This window comes from Bombus vosnesenskii, unplaced genomic scaffold, assembly GCF_011952255.1.
Source record: "Bombus vosnesenskii isolate JDL3184/JDL3185 unplaced genomic scaffold, Bvos_JDL3184-5_v1.1 scf7180000014817_2, whole genome shotgun sequence".
Lineage (NCBI taxonomy): Eukaryota > Metazoa > Arthropoda > Insecta > Hymenoptera > Apidae > Bombus > Bombus vosnesenskii.
The window spans coordinates 21,540-41,467 of record NW_022883664.1 but is presented as its reverse complement, the minus strand read 5'-3'; the positions used below and the strand labels follow the sequence as shown (position 1 = coordinate 41,467).

Genomic DNA, 19,928 nt, shown 5'->3' with positions numbered 1-19,928 from the left:
CTTAACTCAGTCCAGCACAGAAAATTACACATATCTCAACAACGATATAATAACAGCAAAAATATTAAAAGAAATTCCGGACAAAGGAGTAAGATTTTTATTTTCAGGCTAGGAAATTTTCCACAGATATGGAAACGTGCACAGATAGTGTTAGAAAAAGCAAATAAGAATTTAATACCACCATCCGCTTATAACCAGTAACTTTCCTTCCAATTATATCTATATTGTATTCTGGCTTTTCTTTGAATCTGTTAATCGTATGTTGTGTCGTGTCTTACTTTGTTATGTAGTATTTAACCAGGATCATTTTTTCCACCATCGTTTAAGAGCGGATGGCTTTAAGCCGGACGTAAATGTTGAACCATACGAAGACCAGAGACACCACCAGCAGCGTCAGGCTTTTAACCTTTCTTATTTTTTCCCACACAGAAATTTTACAAAAACTCTTCCAACCATTCCATAACCAGCTATCGACGAGACAAGTCAACTTTCTTTTTCCATAAATTCCCTGCAAACCACGGATAGGATAAAAACAAGAGGAATCGTGTACTATTGGATTGGCAACTGAGTGATTGCGGATTTTACCATTAAGTGGTAATGACAAGATCCGCAATCATTTAGTTGCCAACCTAATATATCATAGTTTGAATGTATATGTTGATATTAAAACTATTCGATTCTTCGATCCATACTATGGAATCCAACATCCAAAATAGTAGAAAAGACAATTGACGAAAGATGAATGGATGAAATAATAGCTAAATCCCTTTTTTTGTGTACGTGGAAAAATCCTCATGGACACTTTGTTGGTGCTGGAGCAGCATAGCAGTGTCGAACTCCTACCGACTAAAACTCCACGATGGCCTGCCTACGCGTGTGACAGGAATGCCACGGAATCTCTTGCGAATTACTGCCGGTTCATTCTCCTAAAAGTTTCCTAACTGATTAATTTGGCATTAGGGGACGCCATTGCCGCTAGCGCCACCTTCCTGTAAGTCGAGACCCATGGTGGGCGGTAGCGGAGCGGTCCAGGGCCTCCTGACCTCCCTCTTCCTCGACCGCATTAAAAAAATATTTTTTTCTTTTCTTTCTTTTTTTGTTTTTTATTTTTTTGTTTCTTTTTGTCCTTTCGTTTCAGCTGTTAATGATTGCCTCGTTTTTTATTTTTTATTTTTTTTTTGTGGAGGAAGTTCTCATAGAAAACATCTTACTTCTCCATCGTGCTGGTCGGGGGTCACTGGGCGGCAGGAGGTAGTGTCGGCCGGACTCTTACCGGCTAAAACCTCCACGGTCGGAATAGTAGGAACATGGTCGGAAGTGTGAGTGTTCGTTCGTCCTGGGGTGCTTACCAAGCAACTCTACCAAGCTCAAAAAGTACCAACACAACACGCAAGGGAGCGCTTGGCTTGCCTCTGTCGTATATTAGCTTTTGTGGGAGATTTTGGGTTTTCCATCCTTTGGAAATATATCCAGGGCGAGGATTCGAACTCACGATGCGTCGTATAGATTAAAAATATACAAAACAATCATAAAACCAATCTGGACGTACGGAATACCACTATGGGGGCAGCAGGAATGAACCATATAAACAAAATAGAGACAGTACAAGCTAAAATTCTTAGAACAATAGTAAACGCCCCATGGCACGTTAGAAACGAGGATATACGGAAGGACCTAGGAATACCAACGGTCAAAGAGGAAATTAGCAAACACGCAGGAAAATATAAATAAAGAATAGGAATACACCAAAGCTGTGGAAACGATCAACACCTCAAACATGGATAGAAGACTGAAAAGGAAACACACAGCAGACCTCACAAACGACATAACCTAACAAACACGAAGATGGTATCCCATTGGGGGTAGCCACCCACATAATAATCAAACAGCTAAAAAATTCTACCAAATGTCCAAACTGGACAAATTGTGAATGTAAAGAATTAAATAAAAAAAAAAAAAACGATACGTCGTCTCCAGTCCCGGGCCTTAACGAGCGTAGCTGGCTACCCCGCCAATAGCCAAATACCTAATCCTAGGCCAACAATTTAGATTTAGGCAGAATCAAAATACAATAAAGTAAATACACAGAATGACAGGCGACGTAATTAAATCAACGGAAGGAGGAAAATACTGCACCGCGTTGCTTTTGAATGTGGAAAAAGCCTCCGCTAAAGTCTGAATGATTTTATGTATTATATGATAAAATGAAGGATTTTAAGGAAGTTATTAACAATTCTGCTGAATAGCACATATAGAATTATTTTCTCCCACATTACGAATAGGTATTTGTATGTTAAGATTAGAAGTGTAAGTGTCCTCTCTGAAAAAAATTTACGGTTCCACAAGAAAATGTCCTCGAACCCATTTTCTATTTTGTTTATTGTTAACAACGCTGAAAACGGAAAATTATTCCTTCGCTATGTTCACATCTGAAAATAAGCTAGAAAAATTTGCCGAATGTGGACAAATTGCAAAGTACAAATTAAATAATAAAAAGAAAAAGGAAAAGAACATCTGAAAATGTCCCATCCAAACATGGAAACATTAAAATAGCAAGAAGAAATCTAAAACGTACGTATATAATATAGAACGCTAAGCGAGAGATAACAAAATCCAATTAAACTCAAACAAGTTTTCGCATATTGTCTTCATTTTTAAGGAGAAAGAATCTTCTGAGATTAAATTGTTAAATCAGGAAATCCAACAAACAACTTCTTGTACTGCATTTGGATCATAAGTTGGACTGGAAAACATTAAACACCTAATGATAATGAGAAAGTCGTTGCACTATCTTACAGCAAGAACATCTAAATTGAGCATGAGCAACAAATTACTAGTTTATAAAAACCATAACAATAACTGTAGCAGCTAACTACAGAAACAAAGAAGAAATCATCCTGCCAACGGCTAGTCTCACGTATAGTTGAGGGTTGGATGATAAAATAAAATAGCTGAGTCGTAACACAACTATCAATTTTGCTTTTATTAAACTTTGTTATGAATTCAGCAATCACAATGGAATACACATTGAATTAACACACATAAATCGTTTCAATAACTTTATGCAAAACCTAGTTACACTTATACGTTAAGTATGCGACCGTTCTAAGGGTAGAAACTCGGTAAAAGGTGTTGTCTATTCTAAAGATGGAGACTGAGTCGTTTAGTGACGATGCTGTTGCGGAGGAAAGCTAGGGGTGGGTGTGTCTGCGGTCACGAGATGATATGATTCGTTAAGGACAATTTTGGTTAGGAAAGCGAGAGCGAGAGACATTGCTTTTGATTGGAGCATCAACATCGTTCCAGTGCCGTTGGAAAAGCAGAGGAAGAAATAAAGTTTTCCTGTTTCACAAAAGAAGGATACATACATGTGTATTTTCTTATCCCTCCAACCCATTGCCGTTGAGGTCATTTATTGCAAATTCGATCGTTTGCATCGGACCTAAATCTTGAGGTTAAAACCTTCTGTTACAAATTATTAATTAGACCTATTTATAACTTATGCTAATCCCATACATTATAAAATCTCTGCCAGTACGATGGAAAACGCAAAGTTAGGCATCTTGAAAATAAGTGCATTAGAAGAGGCTGAAATTCTTTTAGAACTGCCATCTCTTACTACAAGAATTATAGTAGCAGTAAAAATATATTATTAAAAACTTCATAATAGATTTAATAATAATGATTTAATTGAGGGAATTATTTACCTTTACCCCTTGTATTTTGAGAGGGCTGTGAGAAATGTACATTTTCTTCCAGAGGCTAATTAGAATACTTTCTATGATATACATTGCCACATTAAGAATCAAATACTTTCCAATCAGCTAGAAACTCGGCGGGCAGCCAGCTACGTTCGTTAAGGCACACAACTGAAGACGACGCGTCGCGAGTTCAAATCCTCGGCTGAGAATATTGAAAGAAGGGACGGAAAATCCAGAGTTTCTCTTACAAGTAATATAGAACAGGCAAAACAGGCCAGCCGCTCCCTTGCGTGTTCTGTGCGTGTACTTACTGAGAGTGCTTGGTTTAAAGATGCATGGCGTTAAGCACACAGGGGCTTCGACAATCAACTCGCACTGGTCTCTACCACCGCCCCGGCTGTGGAGGTTTTAGCCTGTAAGAATCCGGCACTATCTTCTAGCCCGTCTGCACAAGAGTGATAAGGTGTCTATGAAGATTTCCTTCACGTTAAAAAAAAATGTTTTTGTAGTACGAAAGAAGACACGTTTAACACATATATAAATAGTTAGGTGAGATTATTTTCAATCAAAAATGAATTTTTGATCAACATTCAAGCGTATTATATTGTATATCAGTTGTATAAATAACAAGAAAGGATTAATATATCCTTTTAAACTTTGCACGCTGCACAAAGATACAGAACACATTTACTCGCAATATATTCTAATAGAGTTTCATTCGCTTGAAAAGAAACAAAAGATTTTGTCGACATTTCTTAAACATGATCGAAATTTGAGGCGGATTCAATATTTGAAAATTTTTGAAAACCAGTTAGAAGTCAAATTTTCAGAATTAAAAGACAGCCGTGTGTTTATAATTTCCAACATCAGAAAATATTGATTTTTTAATGCGAAAGATATTTCATTTAGATATGTTAAACCTTACACATTAAAACTGCAAAGGAGCAACTCGATTACAAAAATAGTTTCTGAATTCCATTTTCATGAAAATGAGCAATTCATGTAAATTATGTAATTTATATCACTGAAAAAATGTTTAACTTGTACGTCAAAAAATGATCGACTTGATGTGGAATAAGCCTTATTGGAAAACAAGCGTGTTTCTTCATTGTTTCAGTACATGCAAATGGGTTTGAGCCACACATCAGACGCTATCATTTGATGCTTATACCGTCTTTTCTAATGTTACTTAGTATTCTATTTGACACTTGGAGACTGAAAGACTGTGGTTTTACATTTTCTTCCTGTGATTCTTGCTTTTCTTTATTCGATTTAATTTAGTTAGCTTTTCGTAACAGCCTATACCTACAATTATAACTAAGCGTACAGGTAGATAATACATAGATAATAGCAATAGATAATGAAAAATAAATAATAAATAAATAGATAATAATGTATTAATTAATTAAATCCTTCAGATAGAACATATTAATTTTATAAAAGGAGCGAAATAGGGCATTTTTATCTAGAAACGACTTGAAATCATGTTATTGAGATATGTATAATTTTATGTGCTAGACTAGGTTAGCTGTGTAGTAGCGATGCATGTATGTGAATATCAGTGTGTGGAAGATTGTTCGTGCGCGGCGTCTCGAAAACAAAGGAATGTAAACTGTTGAGTTAACAGTCTGGTATGGAAGAAAGTGCTGAGACGCATGCAGGTGTGTATCGATGAATATTTTTTAATCGTTTATCAAATAAACATATAACTATTCTGATATTAATTCCAAGTGTTAATTTAGTGTTCCTATATCATTATTTCGGCTATTAAGATCCAAAATTCTCAACACATATTTAATTAATATTTTTCAATATACGTACAACTTATACGTAAACACAAACATAGTAAGGAGAAAATAAAGAATAGAAGTAAAAGTTAGAAAAATTTGTTAAGAAATTGGTGGTTTCGTAACAACATGTATACGTGGTTTTGCAATAAAATGTCCTATCTATATTTAAAGGTAAAACTATCTAACTTAAGATACTTTGTAATAGAACATTATAAATTTGTAAAGACATCTAAAAACAATTAGAATAAATAAATCAGGCTGTTTCTCAATCCCTATATGCTACATAGGATTTTCTGACTTCGTTTAAAAGGTAAAAAATATGAAGAACTTTGAATATTTTTACCAGTAGCCAAAAATAACAATTATTCGCAAAATTCTTACGAGAGAAGTTATTAAAAAAAAAGTACACTCTCCTTGGCAATAAAAAAACCTACTAAATTATAAAAGATGTTTTGAAACATTTATGTGGTTAAAAAATATTAATTTTCGTGTGTTCTGATTACAAACAATCATTATAAATGAACATTTTTACGGTTACCGATAACTACTATCAACGATAAATATTGTTTTAATGTTGTTGTAAATATTGTTTTTGGTTATCCATAACCATCTTGAGGTGGTGTGTCGTGATAGGTGCGTAAGGAATACTCAGATGTTTTCACGAACAATAGTTTATTAAGAACGAATTAACAGTCAGAGTCAACAAATAACAATTAACAGATACGATTAACAAATAACTGGTAACAATTAACAAGTAACAATAGACACCAAGAGATCATTCGACGCGTTGCTATGCAATAGTACTGAGAAGGTATACATTTAATGGCGTAAGACAGACTGACTGCCCTTTTGTTCCGGATCGAACGGATTCGTCCCTTCGTTGCGCATCGATATCCCCCACTAGCGTGGGCTGGCACGTGTATGCTCTTTCGAGATTTCGGCGGAAAGAGCGTGAAGATATCGATGGTACATTGGGCACGTCGGTGTTGCGCTTCGACGGCGTCGCGCTTTGTATCCAGAGCCGTTGGAAAGTTGCGTGGCCCGTGCCGCCACAATCTTAAAGTTCGTTTTTCTTTCTTCCATAGAGAGAATCCAAGAATGCGCTGTGTGAAACTACCTGGAGCCCTTTCCAACGCACCCCGAATCGCGTTAGTCATGGCCAATGTAAGAAAGCAAGAGGGTTGCAGTTAGGATCTAAGAAAAATCGGAAATCAAATCGGAAAAATCGGAAAAATGGAAAAGATAAGAAAATCAGAAATTGCCCTAAGGATACGTCTGTTAGTTTCTAATTGTGGGTACTTTCTCAACTGTTTCGCGAAAGGTGTTACGTCGTGCGACATTCTACCTAGACCAGGCCACACACCGCTGACAGGATGACAACGCCTTCACTGCGTACCTTCAATAGTCTTAAGAGCCGATCATAAATCTTAGGAATTTCTAAGGTCCTTCAGACCAAACCAAACATCTGCACTAAGTCACTGTCTAAAGGATATTGTTTATTACGGAAAGATAGGAGAAGTTCGTTTTTCTCATGTACGATATTTCACACTAGCAACATTCTCTCCGGGGCGGTTAACACCCTTCCTCCACCACACAAATCCAGAAAATTAACCAATTACCAGAGAAGTCCTTCCCTCACTCTCCCAACAAGAACTTGGTCTTAACAAATCAGCTTTTCTCGCATCATTAGACCCACCCATCGCAAGTGTTCTCCGCTGCATCATCGTTACAGAAAGTCAGGCTTTATACATTTTTTGAACCTTCAACATCTAGGCGTGCGTCGCGTACAACACCTTGTTACTCTAGCTATCAATCGAATTTAATAGTCAAGAAGTTGTTGGAATAAACATTAATTATATCCGTTAAATCAGTGTAAAGTCAATTCAACCACCCTTATTATCGCAACCGAAATCATTTCGTGACGTCGATTATCCAATTGTAACGGGAATTTACGACTTCCGTTGACGTGCTTTCTCGCGATCGCGTCTCCCCGCGAATGGTCGGAACAAAAGGTAATGTTGGTAGTAACTGCTAGTAATAAATGAATATTCGTGAGATTACATAAATTAGGTAATAATGGTTGTAAGTTGAGTTTATAATATTTACTGATCATTTTGAAGCATTTACGGAACATTTTAGAGCACTGGGTAATAAAATTTAATCATAATACAGATCTGCAGAAAATTATGTTGAATTTCTGAAAAATGGTATCTAAATATGTAGATCTGAAGAAAATTATGGGAATTTGTGAAGGATACCTAGTATAAATTTATCGCACAGAATATGGTGTAATTAATAGTGCAATTGGTAAACGGATGTAATTAGATGATGTTGATTGTAAAGATTTTGTAAGTGTCACTGAATATTTTGCAGGAGAGAGCATAATGATAAGAATCAAGAGCTATGTGTAGGTAATGCAATTTGTACTTGCACTGACATGGAAAAAGGAATAGACAATATAAGATAATATTTTTTCGTTTGAGGCTTCATTTTCCAAGACAATTAGGTTTGAACTTTATACTTTATGTGAAGTATAACACATTTTGTTTAACTAATTAATTTTCCTTTTTTATTTACATAATATTAAAAATGATTATCTCTTTTTCCAATGGGTTAATTTTAGGTTGGACTATATAAAAATGCGGCCGTCTACTCTAAAATGAAATGTAATCGTAACATAAATTGCATTAACACTTTCGCTTCGGCAGTCCAGTCCGCCTAAGTGCTCTCCCTGTACGGAGGCGCGCGCCACACATGCGTACAGTGGCGTGATTGCTGTATAAATGTCTTCCTAAGTCTTAAATAACAACTGTGCTGAATAAAACAATAATAAAACAATCTTTGCACCAATATGGTAAGTATAATTTACATGTTTAATATGAAAAGGCTTACAAAATTGCAGGTAATATATTACATATTTACATGACTTTACGATAAAATGCTTAATATAACTAATTATGAAAAGTAAGAAACTTTAACTTCAACTTAATTTTAACTTTTAAGAAGCGATTAATCCAATATATCGATAAAATAAACAGAAAATGTTCTGCCGGTAACGAAAAAATATATTATTGACTACAGATGGCACTGGTGTATGACTGATATATGGGGTGCCGATCTTCGTGTGACATTAATCACATTTCAACCTACATCAGTGATAAGACATGGACCGCCAACCTTCGGACTCCTTTGGACACATCACCACCTTATCATCATAGCACACACCAAGGCTGTGACGCAGCTTAGTCCACATCAGAGATAGTATATCGACCCCCGACCTTCGAACACTTTTCCACATCATAACCTACACCTAGTCCCTCAACATCCTAAAACCAAAACGTATATAAACCGAGATTTCACCCAGCTCGGGCAGTTGTTCCTATTCTAGTTGCTGTTCTCATACAACCCCTTTTCTTCGGTTCAGTGTTATTCCTGTAAGTGTTAAAAATTATAATAAAGTTTTATAAAGGAAAATTAGTAGTTGGGTTACGACTCAGCCTTCTTACTACAATCCAAGCATCAACTTTACGTGACATTTCGGCGATCCTGCCAGGATAGTGAAAATTGTTTGTTCGGAAACCAAAAGACGTTCATCATCTACGGAAGATAGAATTATTTGGGACTATGGTCATCCGCGACAACGAAGTAACTATCAACGAAACCGGAAGAAACACTCATAAAGCATAAAGCATCTACGGACGCTAAATCCCAGGATTGTGAAACATCGCTTCGTCTGGAAAACAAGGACATCCATACCTACGGGAAGGACTAACTTGGACTACGGTCATCCTCGGCGGCGAATTCTTAATCCACGAAACCAGAAGGCCTTTGGAACTGGAAGCATCTACGGAAGCTAACAAATCAAGGTAAACGCTGGATTCATTTTTACATATAGAGGCAGACTATCTAGCTTTGAACAAGACTCAGACAAAGAGTTAGAAACATTTAAAACGATGTCGAAAAATAAAGCATGCACTGGTAGTGACGAACAAAGTATTGAAATGATAAACCAACTACGAGAAGAAATCGCGCAAATGCAAAGGCGCATGGACCTTTCAATCCAATAAGCAAAAGAAGAGGGTCAACTCCTCGATAAAGAAATCGAATTGCTACGAAAAACAATTGCCGAAATCATGTTAGGAAGACAGGAGAATATTAAACAAGCGACTAGTTGGAGTTATCAGGGTAGTTTAGTTTCTAATAACTTGAACAAAAGCTTGGAGAAAAAAGACGTTACTGTAGAAAATGAGGAGATGGTTTTGAAGGAATTTTCAAAAGAATTTCAGTCTAATGTAGACAATTCATATGAAAAGAAAGTATCAATTCACACCGCTTCACAGGATTATATTTTTATTAAAACAGACTTAATGTTTGATGTCAATAGCTCGACAGAATACTAGAAAGAGTCTTTGAAACGAAGGAAAGAAAATATTGCAACATTGTATAGTGATTTGTCACAATCTTCGTCACAAGATACTCAAAATTTACAAGAATGGTTTGATAAAAAAAGTAAAGGTTTAGGAGAAGCAGGGAAAGATCATAACAAGAAGGATAATATTTCAATAAGAAATATTTGGGCGACGATGCAAATAAAGAAAACAAAGGTGCTAATGTTGCACAGAGAGGAGCGAAACATAGAGGCAGACCTAGGAGATCGGGTAAAGTTGAAGTTAAAAAAAATGAAAATACGAGGAAAATTTTATAAAATGAAAAGAGTGGATTAGAAGAACAAAGAAAAGTCAAAGAAAAAACAAAAGAAGAAACCGTAGAGACAGAAGTCAATTCAAAAAGTATATTAAATAATAAGTGCGATTTACTTGATGCCGAAAGAGCTATCGAAATTAATTACTGTTCAAAATATTAAATTTGCTGAAGATAGAAGCCACACTCAAAATGATATGCAAGATGTAATAGAAGATTCACAAGAATTATCTAATAAAAGTAAGTTATCAAGAATAAGAATTGCACTTAACAAAATTGAAGATACGAAAACTATTTTACAGAATAAAAAGAATTCATTAGAAGAAGAAAAAGAAGTAGGGGAAAAGAAGAAAATATACAGACGGAAATTACTTCAAAAAGTATATATCAGATGATAAATGAGATTTGCTTTATGAAAAAAAACCTACTCAGCACAAGGACGTGCAGCTCATATGTTAGAGTTAGTGACAAAACAAACAAGAATGGAAGGTGAAGACTATGTAATAAATTTAGATGAAGAACATACGGTTAAAAGAGTAAAATCTAAAGATACGGCCAATGATATGCTGCTGAAAAAAAAAGAAAAGAAAGAAAAAGGAGAAAAAAAGAAAGAGGTTGATAAAATAACAGCAACATGTAGCAGCAGGCGAGAGAAAATAAGCCAAATTTCTAAAAAAGAAACGACGCTCAAGAACTCGAAATTTCTCGAGTGGATATGCTAAACAACAAATTTAATGAACAGTTGAAAGAACGTGAAACAGCAATAGGAGACTTAAATTAAATGTTAAAGCATCAATCGGAAATTAATAAAGTTACCTTAAATGAAGCAAGTTTAAAAATAGGAGAACTCTCTGATAAAAATTAATGTTTTAAAGAAAAGGATAGCCAGATACCGAAACGTAATGAATTACTCGAAGAAAAGCAGCATAAATGGAGAAGTTCAGACAAAACGAATGCAGAAAAACTTAAAGAAGAAAAATCCCGTCAAGAAACAGCTGAAGACGAAGTAAAAAAGCTTTACAAATATAACGAGCAACTTCTAAAAGTTTATCAAGAAATCCATAAAAAAAGAAATATGCTGAGGTTGTTCATCATAATCACAGGCAAAGAATTAAACATGTACCTCAACTGAAAGATAAAATCAATCCACTCGAACAGGATTTATATGCGAAGAACATAAGAACACAATATATAGAACAACAGCACAAGATGATAGAAAAATTGAGAGCAGAAGGAAAACGTGTGCATAGTAAAGGAAAAGAGAACACATAATGTATCTCCACCAGGGGCGCATGATCCAAAATTAGATAGTAAAATAAAAGATTTTGTTACTGAAAAGTTAGAGAGATTTCATGACAACAAAAGCATTGCCTGTGCAGAGTGCAGTGTATCAATGTGCACTAAGAATGCAAGCAATGTGACGATTACTTTTAGAACATCACAAGCAGCACGAAAACACAATTAAGACCAAACAAGCTCAAGTTCAAAAGTGAAGTCACGTGAGCTTATTATTGCTAACGACCAAAAATTGAATTACGATCCCGAGCATCAACTCGCTGATCTTCAAGTAGAATGTTCCAACAAAGAGAGGACGACAAAAGAGTTACATAAAAAAAAAACAGAAGTAAAGGAGTAACACCGAAAGGACATAGAAATAATGGCTAATTGCAACAAGAAATTTTATATGGTTACGACGGGAAGCACCAAACCGAAGTGAAGCGCCTTCGTTCTCAGCTTTTGGAAGTTTCAGAGAAGAAAGAACGCGAAATTAAAGCAAGAAAAGGCTATAAAAGGCGATCTTAGAAATCGTATCGTGGATTTCTCGAAAAGAATAGCAGCGCTTGAATCTGAATTAGTAGATAAAAAAAACACACACACACACAAACGTGAAAAGAGTTCAATCTTTTGGAATACAAATTGAAGAACTAACAATAAAATTAGAATAAATAACATAAGTCACTAATATGAAGTTGACTTGCTGAAACAAGAAAGGCCAAACTTAATTCATGTGTTAGTAATTTAATGGAGGAACGTGATAAGCTGGAGCTAAAGTTGCAAAAGAGACAAAATGTAGTTCTTGAACCACAAGGACAAATAATCTGCCCTTCAATGAGAACTAGACGAACTAAAGGGTGAATATGAAAAAGTTGTTGAAAATGTTTCGGTAAAAGTGGGTGATCTTGGATATAAATATGAAGAAGAAACTAATGAATTGAAATTGGATTTTGAAACAGAAGAAAAATGATCCTTGTCAATGAAAATGAATTTGAAATATTGCGTAGGGTAGAAATTGAAGGTAAAGTAAAAGATATGATAAAGATAAAGATATGGAAGATAAAAGATATGTTAATAATCGCTTACGCGAGGCGAACCAAGAATTAGAAGATTTACATAGAAAACACATTCATATTTGAAGATTGAAAAAGAAAAAAGAAAAACATCAGGAAGAATTAGGTGCTATAATAAAACTTCATGATGAAGAAAAATATAAACTGATACAGCATTGGTGTTCTGTATAATGTCAAATTGCCATAAAGGCTTAAATTGATGGAAAAGTGCAGTAAATATTTAAATAGACAATCCATGACTTCTTAAGTAATTGTAACAATCTTGATGTTTTGCTATGGAACAACTAGATGAAGTGCACGGTGACATTAATAAAGTAGAATCATCGATAAAAGTAGATGTATCTTCTTCATTAATATCAGAATCAACGACTGATATAAAGAATGTGAAGGATATTCCAGAAAATCAAGAAAATAAGTCACATGAATGTACAGATAATATAATTCAAGATGTTTTAGTAGTAAATAAATGTGATGTAACAGATTTAAATAAAAAATTTAAAAAATAAGAAAAGTAGTGAGACAGAGAGCATAAAGAACGCTGCGATTAATGAAGTAGAACAAGAAATAATTAATAAGGACCCACAAATTGATGATCAATGTAAAAAAAAAAGATGAGAAATTTCAAGAAGAGCAAGCAGAGAATACAACTGAGATTGGAAATCATTCAAGATATGCAGGTGACATATCTTTAGATAAAGAAAGTACAAACAATGTTGGAATATTTAATACAAATGAGGGTGAACAAAACATTGAGAAACACAACGTTTGTACAATGTTAAATATAGATACAGTTAGCTTGATACTAATATTCAGTGTCAAGCATTAATTAAAACACTTGGTGAGACTTTCGATGGTAAAGACCAAACATTGCATGTCACGGATACAGACACAGATTTGTCTAAAATAGTTGATAGTAGTTCAGAAGTAATGGTACTGACTGTAGAAACTATTAATGATATGAATGAAAGTACAGAAGAAAATATTGTTTTAACTGTACATGAAAAGGATGCTGTTGTAAATTCCAATGAAGAAAAAAAAATGTTTCTGCAGAACAAAAAGAAATGAAGAATACTGAAATTGTAAATGAAGAATGTAATTTGATAGATTATGCACGAGAAAGTGATGGAACAATTATAGAAGTAATCTCAACAGAAATTGTGGCTCAAGAAGTTTCTGAAAATTGTAGCCAGAAAGACAATTATGACGTATTAAATCATACAAAGACAAGAAACAATTCTATAACTCCTATTACCTCAGGAGTGATTATTAGTGATCTAGAAACTGCAGATGATATTGATATTAAAGAAAAGAACAACAAGAAACAACAAATGGATATGGCAAGATTGATCTTTTGATAGTTCACATAAGATTAATGTAGAAAAGAAAATTATTCATAATAAAATTGTGACGGATGAAAAAAGAGTTGTGCGTTTCGTCCCGGGACTACCGGTGGACTCGTTAGTAAGGCTATGCCCGGTAGTCCCTGCCTTAGACGTAGAGGGAGTCTCGCTAGGTGCGGTATTTGTATCAATCGCTCGTATATTCGACCGCTAGCGAGTTAGACAGACTCGTTGTCGTCGTAGCCCTCTAGTGTTGGCGGTTGGTACCAGCGGATCGCCCGGGAGGTGTTGCGCCGCGTTGATGCCTCGACATGTCGGCGTCCTATTGATACCGATCTGCCACAAAATTATCGTACTTATACATGTTGCTAATACAGAAGGAAGGAATAAATCTATAAGTGAAGCAGATAAAGTGCGCATAACTAACAAAAGAAGTGTAATTCAGGATATGTTTGATGATTGGGGTGTTGAAAATGCAGAAGATGATAGTGAGTCGGTATCTCAAGCTTCAGATACTGTGGAAATTTAATTGAAAAGTTTACTAAATGACACAAAAACACGAACTATAGAGGAAAGCACAGTTGTACTGGTTGAAGAAGAAATTACATGCATGGAAAAAGAACCAGTTGTAGATGCTGAAAAGGCTGTAGAAGTTGCTAAACAAAACAAAGCAATGCAAGTATCAAAGGAACAAATGGATAACAATCAAACTATAACGAAACAACAAGATAGTATAAAATCATTACTCAAAGACTGCTAAATCATTCTATATCACAGGCTGTTTCTATATCACAATCTACAAAAGATTCAACACATGATACTGCGGCAATTAGTCAAACTTCGCAAATTATCCCTATTAATCGTGGTCGAAATTTAACCAGCCAACCTTCACAGGTTGAAATAGCAAAAGCATAATATACCACGACGAAGAAGAACAAGTACAAGTCGAGCCAGTCAGAGTCCAATTCCATCGCTCCATACTAAAGAAACACTAAGGTTTTGGAGGACCAAAATCAATCTAAAGAAGCGGGTATGTGACATCAATCACTTATCAACCTACATCAAAGATAAGATCTCGACCCCGGACTTTCGGACGCCAAGGCTGCGACGTATCTTAGTCCCCATCAGAAACAGGATACCCACACCGAACTGCTCAACATCCTCAAACCAAAACGTATATAAACCGAGACTTCACCCAGCTCTTGTACCCAGTTCTTGTACAACACTCCTTTTTCGGTTCAGCGTTATTCTATTATTGTAAGTGCCAAAATTATAATAAAGTTCGATAAAAGGAAATTAATAGGTGGGTTACGACTCAGCTTTCTTTTCTCTTACAACCCAAGTATCAATTTTACGTGACATTTTGGCCAGGATCCATTTTCGTGCCAGGATCCATTCGCTTCAGTGTAAACGAAATCACAATTTCGGCATACGTGCATCATTGAAGATTGAGGGATCAGCGGACCTCTGCATAGATCAGCTCACTTTGCGTGAAAACGACTTCTACGGAAAGCGGACTACAGTCATCACCAAAACTGAAACTGGTCACGAAAAGAAGAATACTCAGGTAAAGAACTGGATTCTTTTAAACACTATCGTACTCGTCGCAACAGCTTCACTAGTTCAGACTCCAACGACAGTATAATAACCACTATGAGCAAAAAATCAGAAGACGCATCTTCTGTTAGCTCTATGGCTACTGGTATGGATCCAAATATTCGGGCCATACTAGACGCTATGCAAAAACAGAACGAAAGAAACGAACTAGCTTTTAATAATTTGCATAAATCAATACAAGACGAAAGTCGACAACGCATTAGAGAAATCGAACTCTTAGATAGGAATTACGCTGAACTACGATTAGGAATTCAGTCAATCGCTACATCTGAATTCAACTCAATTATAACCGAAGACGCTAGTGCCAGCACTATTCAACCACCTGTTCTTAAAAAGACCGAAACGAAACACGAAAGGGACCATACGGACAGTGAAGAAGAAGCTGTAGATTACGACAATCCTATGTACAGTGCAAAAACCTGCTTAGACTTCATCCCTATACTCAATGGACAAGACGATATAGGAGTAGAAGGGTTTATTAAGCGGGTAAGAGAAGCTCGAGCCGAATGTCGAGAAAAACGCACACTACTACGCCTCATTTTAACACAAAGAATCATCGGAGAAGCAGAACGTAGTATCCGCCACTCTGTAATCGAAAATTATAAAGACCTGTTCGATAACCTCAGAAAATTTGTATCCCTGAGTATTACATCCAATGCAACGTGCATCCAAACTGCAACGTACGCGACAAAACTTTAACGAATCGGTACACAGTTATGTGAAGAGGTTCCGACACAACCTAAACGAACTATTATACGCACTCCAACACGAAATTCGCGATCCAATACGTCGAGCAGTTGCTATAGATCTTGAAAACGAACGAGCCACCAAAATCTTCACTGTAAATCTGAAACCCGAAATAGAAACACGCACATCATCTAAAGGACCGAAGAATCTCAAACAAGCACAAGATGCAGCCTTCGAGGCAGAGTTACTTATAGGGGAAATCGAACGCAACAAAAACATAGCAAGAGGAAGAATAATGAATCGACCAATTGCGAGAGCCGACGCCCAATTCCAACGAACACCTAACGCAAGAAGAAATATCACGCTCAACAACACCATACGACCAAAACCAATGAATCCACTTACGGAAAGAAGAGCGATGATGCCCACCACCGCCCAAATGTTTCAAATGTAGTCAAGTGGGACATTTAGCCAACGTTTGTACCCAACAGCGAAATTTTCCATCAGCCAGCCAAAGAAACTTACCGCCTTCGAGAAATTACCCTATAATGACGGACGAAGAGAGTATGAATCCCGAGGAATACCAAGGGTCAACACGACCACAGGAAGATTGCTTACTGTACGGTTCAAGAGGAATGACGGACCAGCAACGGACTTAGTCGACACAGGAGCCGGCATCAACCTAATTAAAGAAAATCGGGTGATATCGACTGTTTATAGCACGAACGAACGGCGAACATTTTATATGGGACAGAGTAAATACAGAACTGACAAATACGTTCTGCTTAGAATATTTGGTAAAAGCCATAAATTTTTCATAGTGCCTAAGTATTTTCCGTTAATTGAAGATGCTATACTAGGAGTACCGTGTCTAAGAAAATACCAATACTACATATCAAATGATACTTTGAAATTAGACGATAACTATTTGCACTTCCAGAAACCAATAGCGATTCAACCAGGAGAAAGGAGAGTTCAAACGATCTACTTGGAAGGACAACCAACGAGAGTATGTTTCTTCAACACTGGTGAGAAAAATCACGAAATTTCCAGTTATATAGAAAACAATAAAGATTTAGACCAAAGTGCAAAATTCAAAGCCATTTTGTGGACAAATCATATCGAACGCGAATTTAGAGAATCTATAGAAAAAATACTAATTCACTATGTAGACGTGTTCAACTTAGAAACGGACGTTTTACCTTGCACGAACTTGACGAAACACGTGATCACACTGAAATAAGATAAAATTATTAATACCAAATCTTATAGCCCCCCAGAATATCACAAAGCCAAAATCGAGAAACAAATGAAAGAAATGTGAAACAAAAATATTATCGAGGAATCGGATTCACCTTACAATTCACCAGTTTGGGTAGTCCCAAAGAAAATAGACGCTTCAGGAAAACAAAAATGGAGAATAGTCATAGATTTCGGAAAGCTTAACGAGCTGACAGACCAAGACACCTACCCTTTACCTGACATAGAAGACATACTGAGTCACTTAGGGAATGCTAAATTCTTTTCCGCGTTAGACTTATCCTCAGGATTCCGTCAAATACCCATGGATTTAAATTCGAAAAAATGCACCGCGTTTTCAACACCGCAGGGACACCTTTCATTACAACAGAATGCCATTTGGATTAAAGAACGCGCCCGTGACTTTTCAATGCATGATGGACACAGCTTTGAGAGGTTTAATCAACAAACACTGTTTTGCTTACTTAGACGACATAATAATATTCGGAGATACCATCCAGAAACATAATCAGAATTTAGCGATAGTTTTTCAAAGATTTAGGGAACTAGGACTCAAGATACAACCCAATAAATGCGAATTCCTGAAACCGGAACTAGAATACTTAGGACACGTTGTAACGGGCGAAGGAGTGAAACCTAACCCGAAGAAAATACAAGCAGTAACAGACTTTAGGGCGCCGAGAAACCCCACAGAAGTCAAATCAGTTTTGGGGCTGGTAGGATACTACCGTAAGTTCATAAAAAATTTTTCTAAAATAGCTAAACCTCTAACAGACTTAATAAAAAAGGACGTCAACTTTCATTGGACGGATAAATAACAAAACAGCTTTGAAACATTAAAACAGAGACTATGCGAAGTACCAGTCTTAACATACCCCGACTTTACTAAGACTTTTACGCTAACGACCGACGCAAGTAACGAAGGACTGTGGGTAGTTCTTTCACAAGAAGGACACCCATGCTGTTTTATTTCTAGAACACTGAACCCACCGGAAAAGTATTATACGACGACTGAGAAAGAACTATTAGCAATAGTTTGGGCATTGAAACGATTGCAACAATACTTTTTAGGACGGAAATTTATTATTAGAACGGACCATCAAGCTTTGAAATGGTTGAATAATTGCAAAGATCCATCGTGTAGATTAATGCTATGGAAACTAAAGCTAGAAGAGTACGAATACACAATCGAATATGTTAAAGGCAAAGACAACCCAGTCGCAGATAGCTTATGTAGAATTCACGCTATTCAAAAGGTAGAAACCCCTAAAGGAACAGTAGCCCTAGATTTCTTACAACATTTTACGAAATGGAAAAAGAAATCAGAAATCCCAAAACAACTAGAAATGAAACCTAACGACCAATCTTTCTATCAATTGATTAAAACAGAATTAGGAGAGTTTGACGAGGCAAAAATTAACGACATATTACGAAATAACAAGAAAATAGGCATAGGAGACAACACGTTTGCAGAATTAGAAAAGAACCAGATCAAATTTATGCTTTTATATTTCAACGATACCCGATACCCTGCCACTTTTGCATGGGACCCAATCCAAGAGTTAACCGAAGAAGAGATAGAGGAAATAATTCAGGAAAATCATAACGGTACGATAGGACATTTAGGAATCCAAAAGACATACCAAAGAATCAAGGAACGACACAAGATCCCAAATTTAATGAGTAGAATCGAAGACCTTATTAAAAATTGCGGCGTTTGCCAAAAAGAAAAACTGGTTAGGATACGACCTAAAGAAGAACCGGTAATTTCAGACATACCCTAAACCCTAACGACAAAATAGCCATGGACATTATAGGACCTATGACAAAAACCAAGCGAGGAAACCAATTCATTCTTTCGATCCATGACGAGTTAACGAAATACTTAATACTAATTCCATTAAAGACATGACAAAGCGAATCCATTATTAACGCGCTACTGAATCACTATATTTATATATTCTCTGCACCCAAGACAATTCTTACTGACCAAGGACAGAATTTTATTAGCGAACTCGTAACGAAATTTGACGAAGCTTTTAGATTAAACATATCAAGATGACTAGCTTTCATCCGCAATCCAACGGATCATTAGAAGGTACTCACGCAGTAGTTAAAGATCTAATTCGTACTAGCCTACAGGATAACGACGATAAAGAATGGGACGAGATACTCAATTTTATATGTTTGGGGTATAATACAGCAGTTCACGAAGGAACAGGATTTACCCCTTTTGAATTAACGTTCGGAAGAAAAGCTAATTTACCGTCCGCAATTGCAGAAACCACCAACTTAACGTATAATGATATGTTCTCCCTATGGCAAAAACAGTTGAACAAATATTTGGAATTAGCGAGACAAACACTAATAAATAGTAAGAAACGATACGCTCGAGATCAAAAAAGAAAGATCGTGCGAACTCAAACAATTTTCAAAGAAGGAGACTTTGTACTAGTTCACAACGATCACAAAAAAGACAAAATG

General features: G+C 36.1%; 1 pseudogene; it reads left to right on the top strand.

Annotated features, from left to right (window-relative positions):
* Window positions 1-9,624: 9,624 nt before the first annotated feature.
* On the top strand, window positions 9,625-13,150 carry LOC117240622 (annotated as a pseudogene).
* Window positions 13,151-19,928: the final 6,778 nt, after the last annotated feature.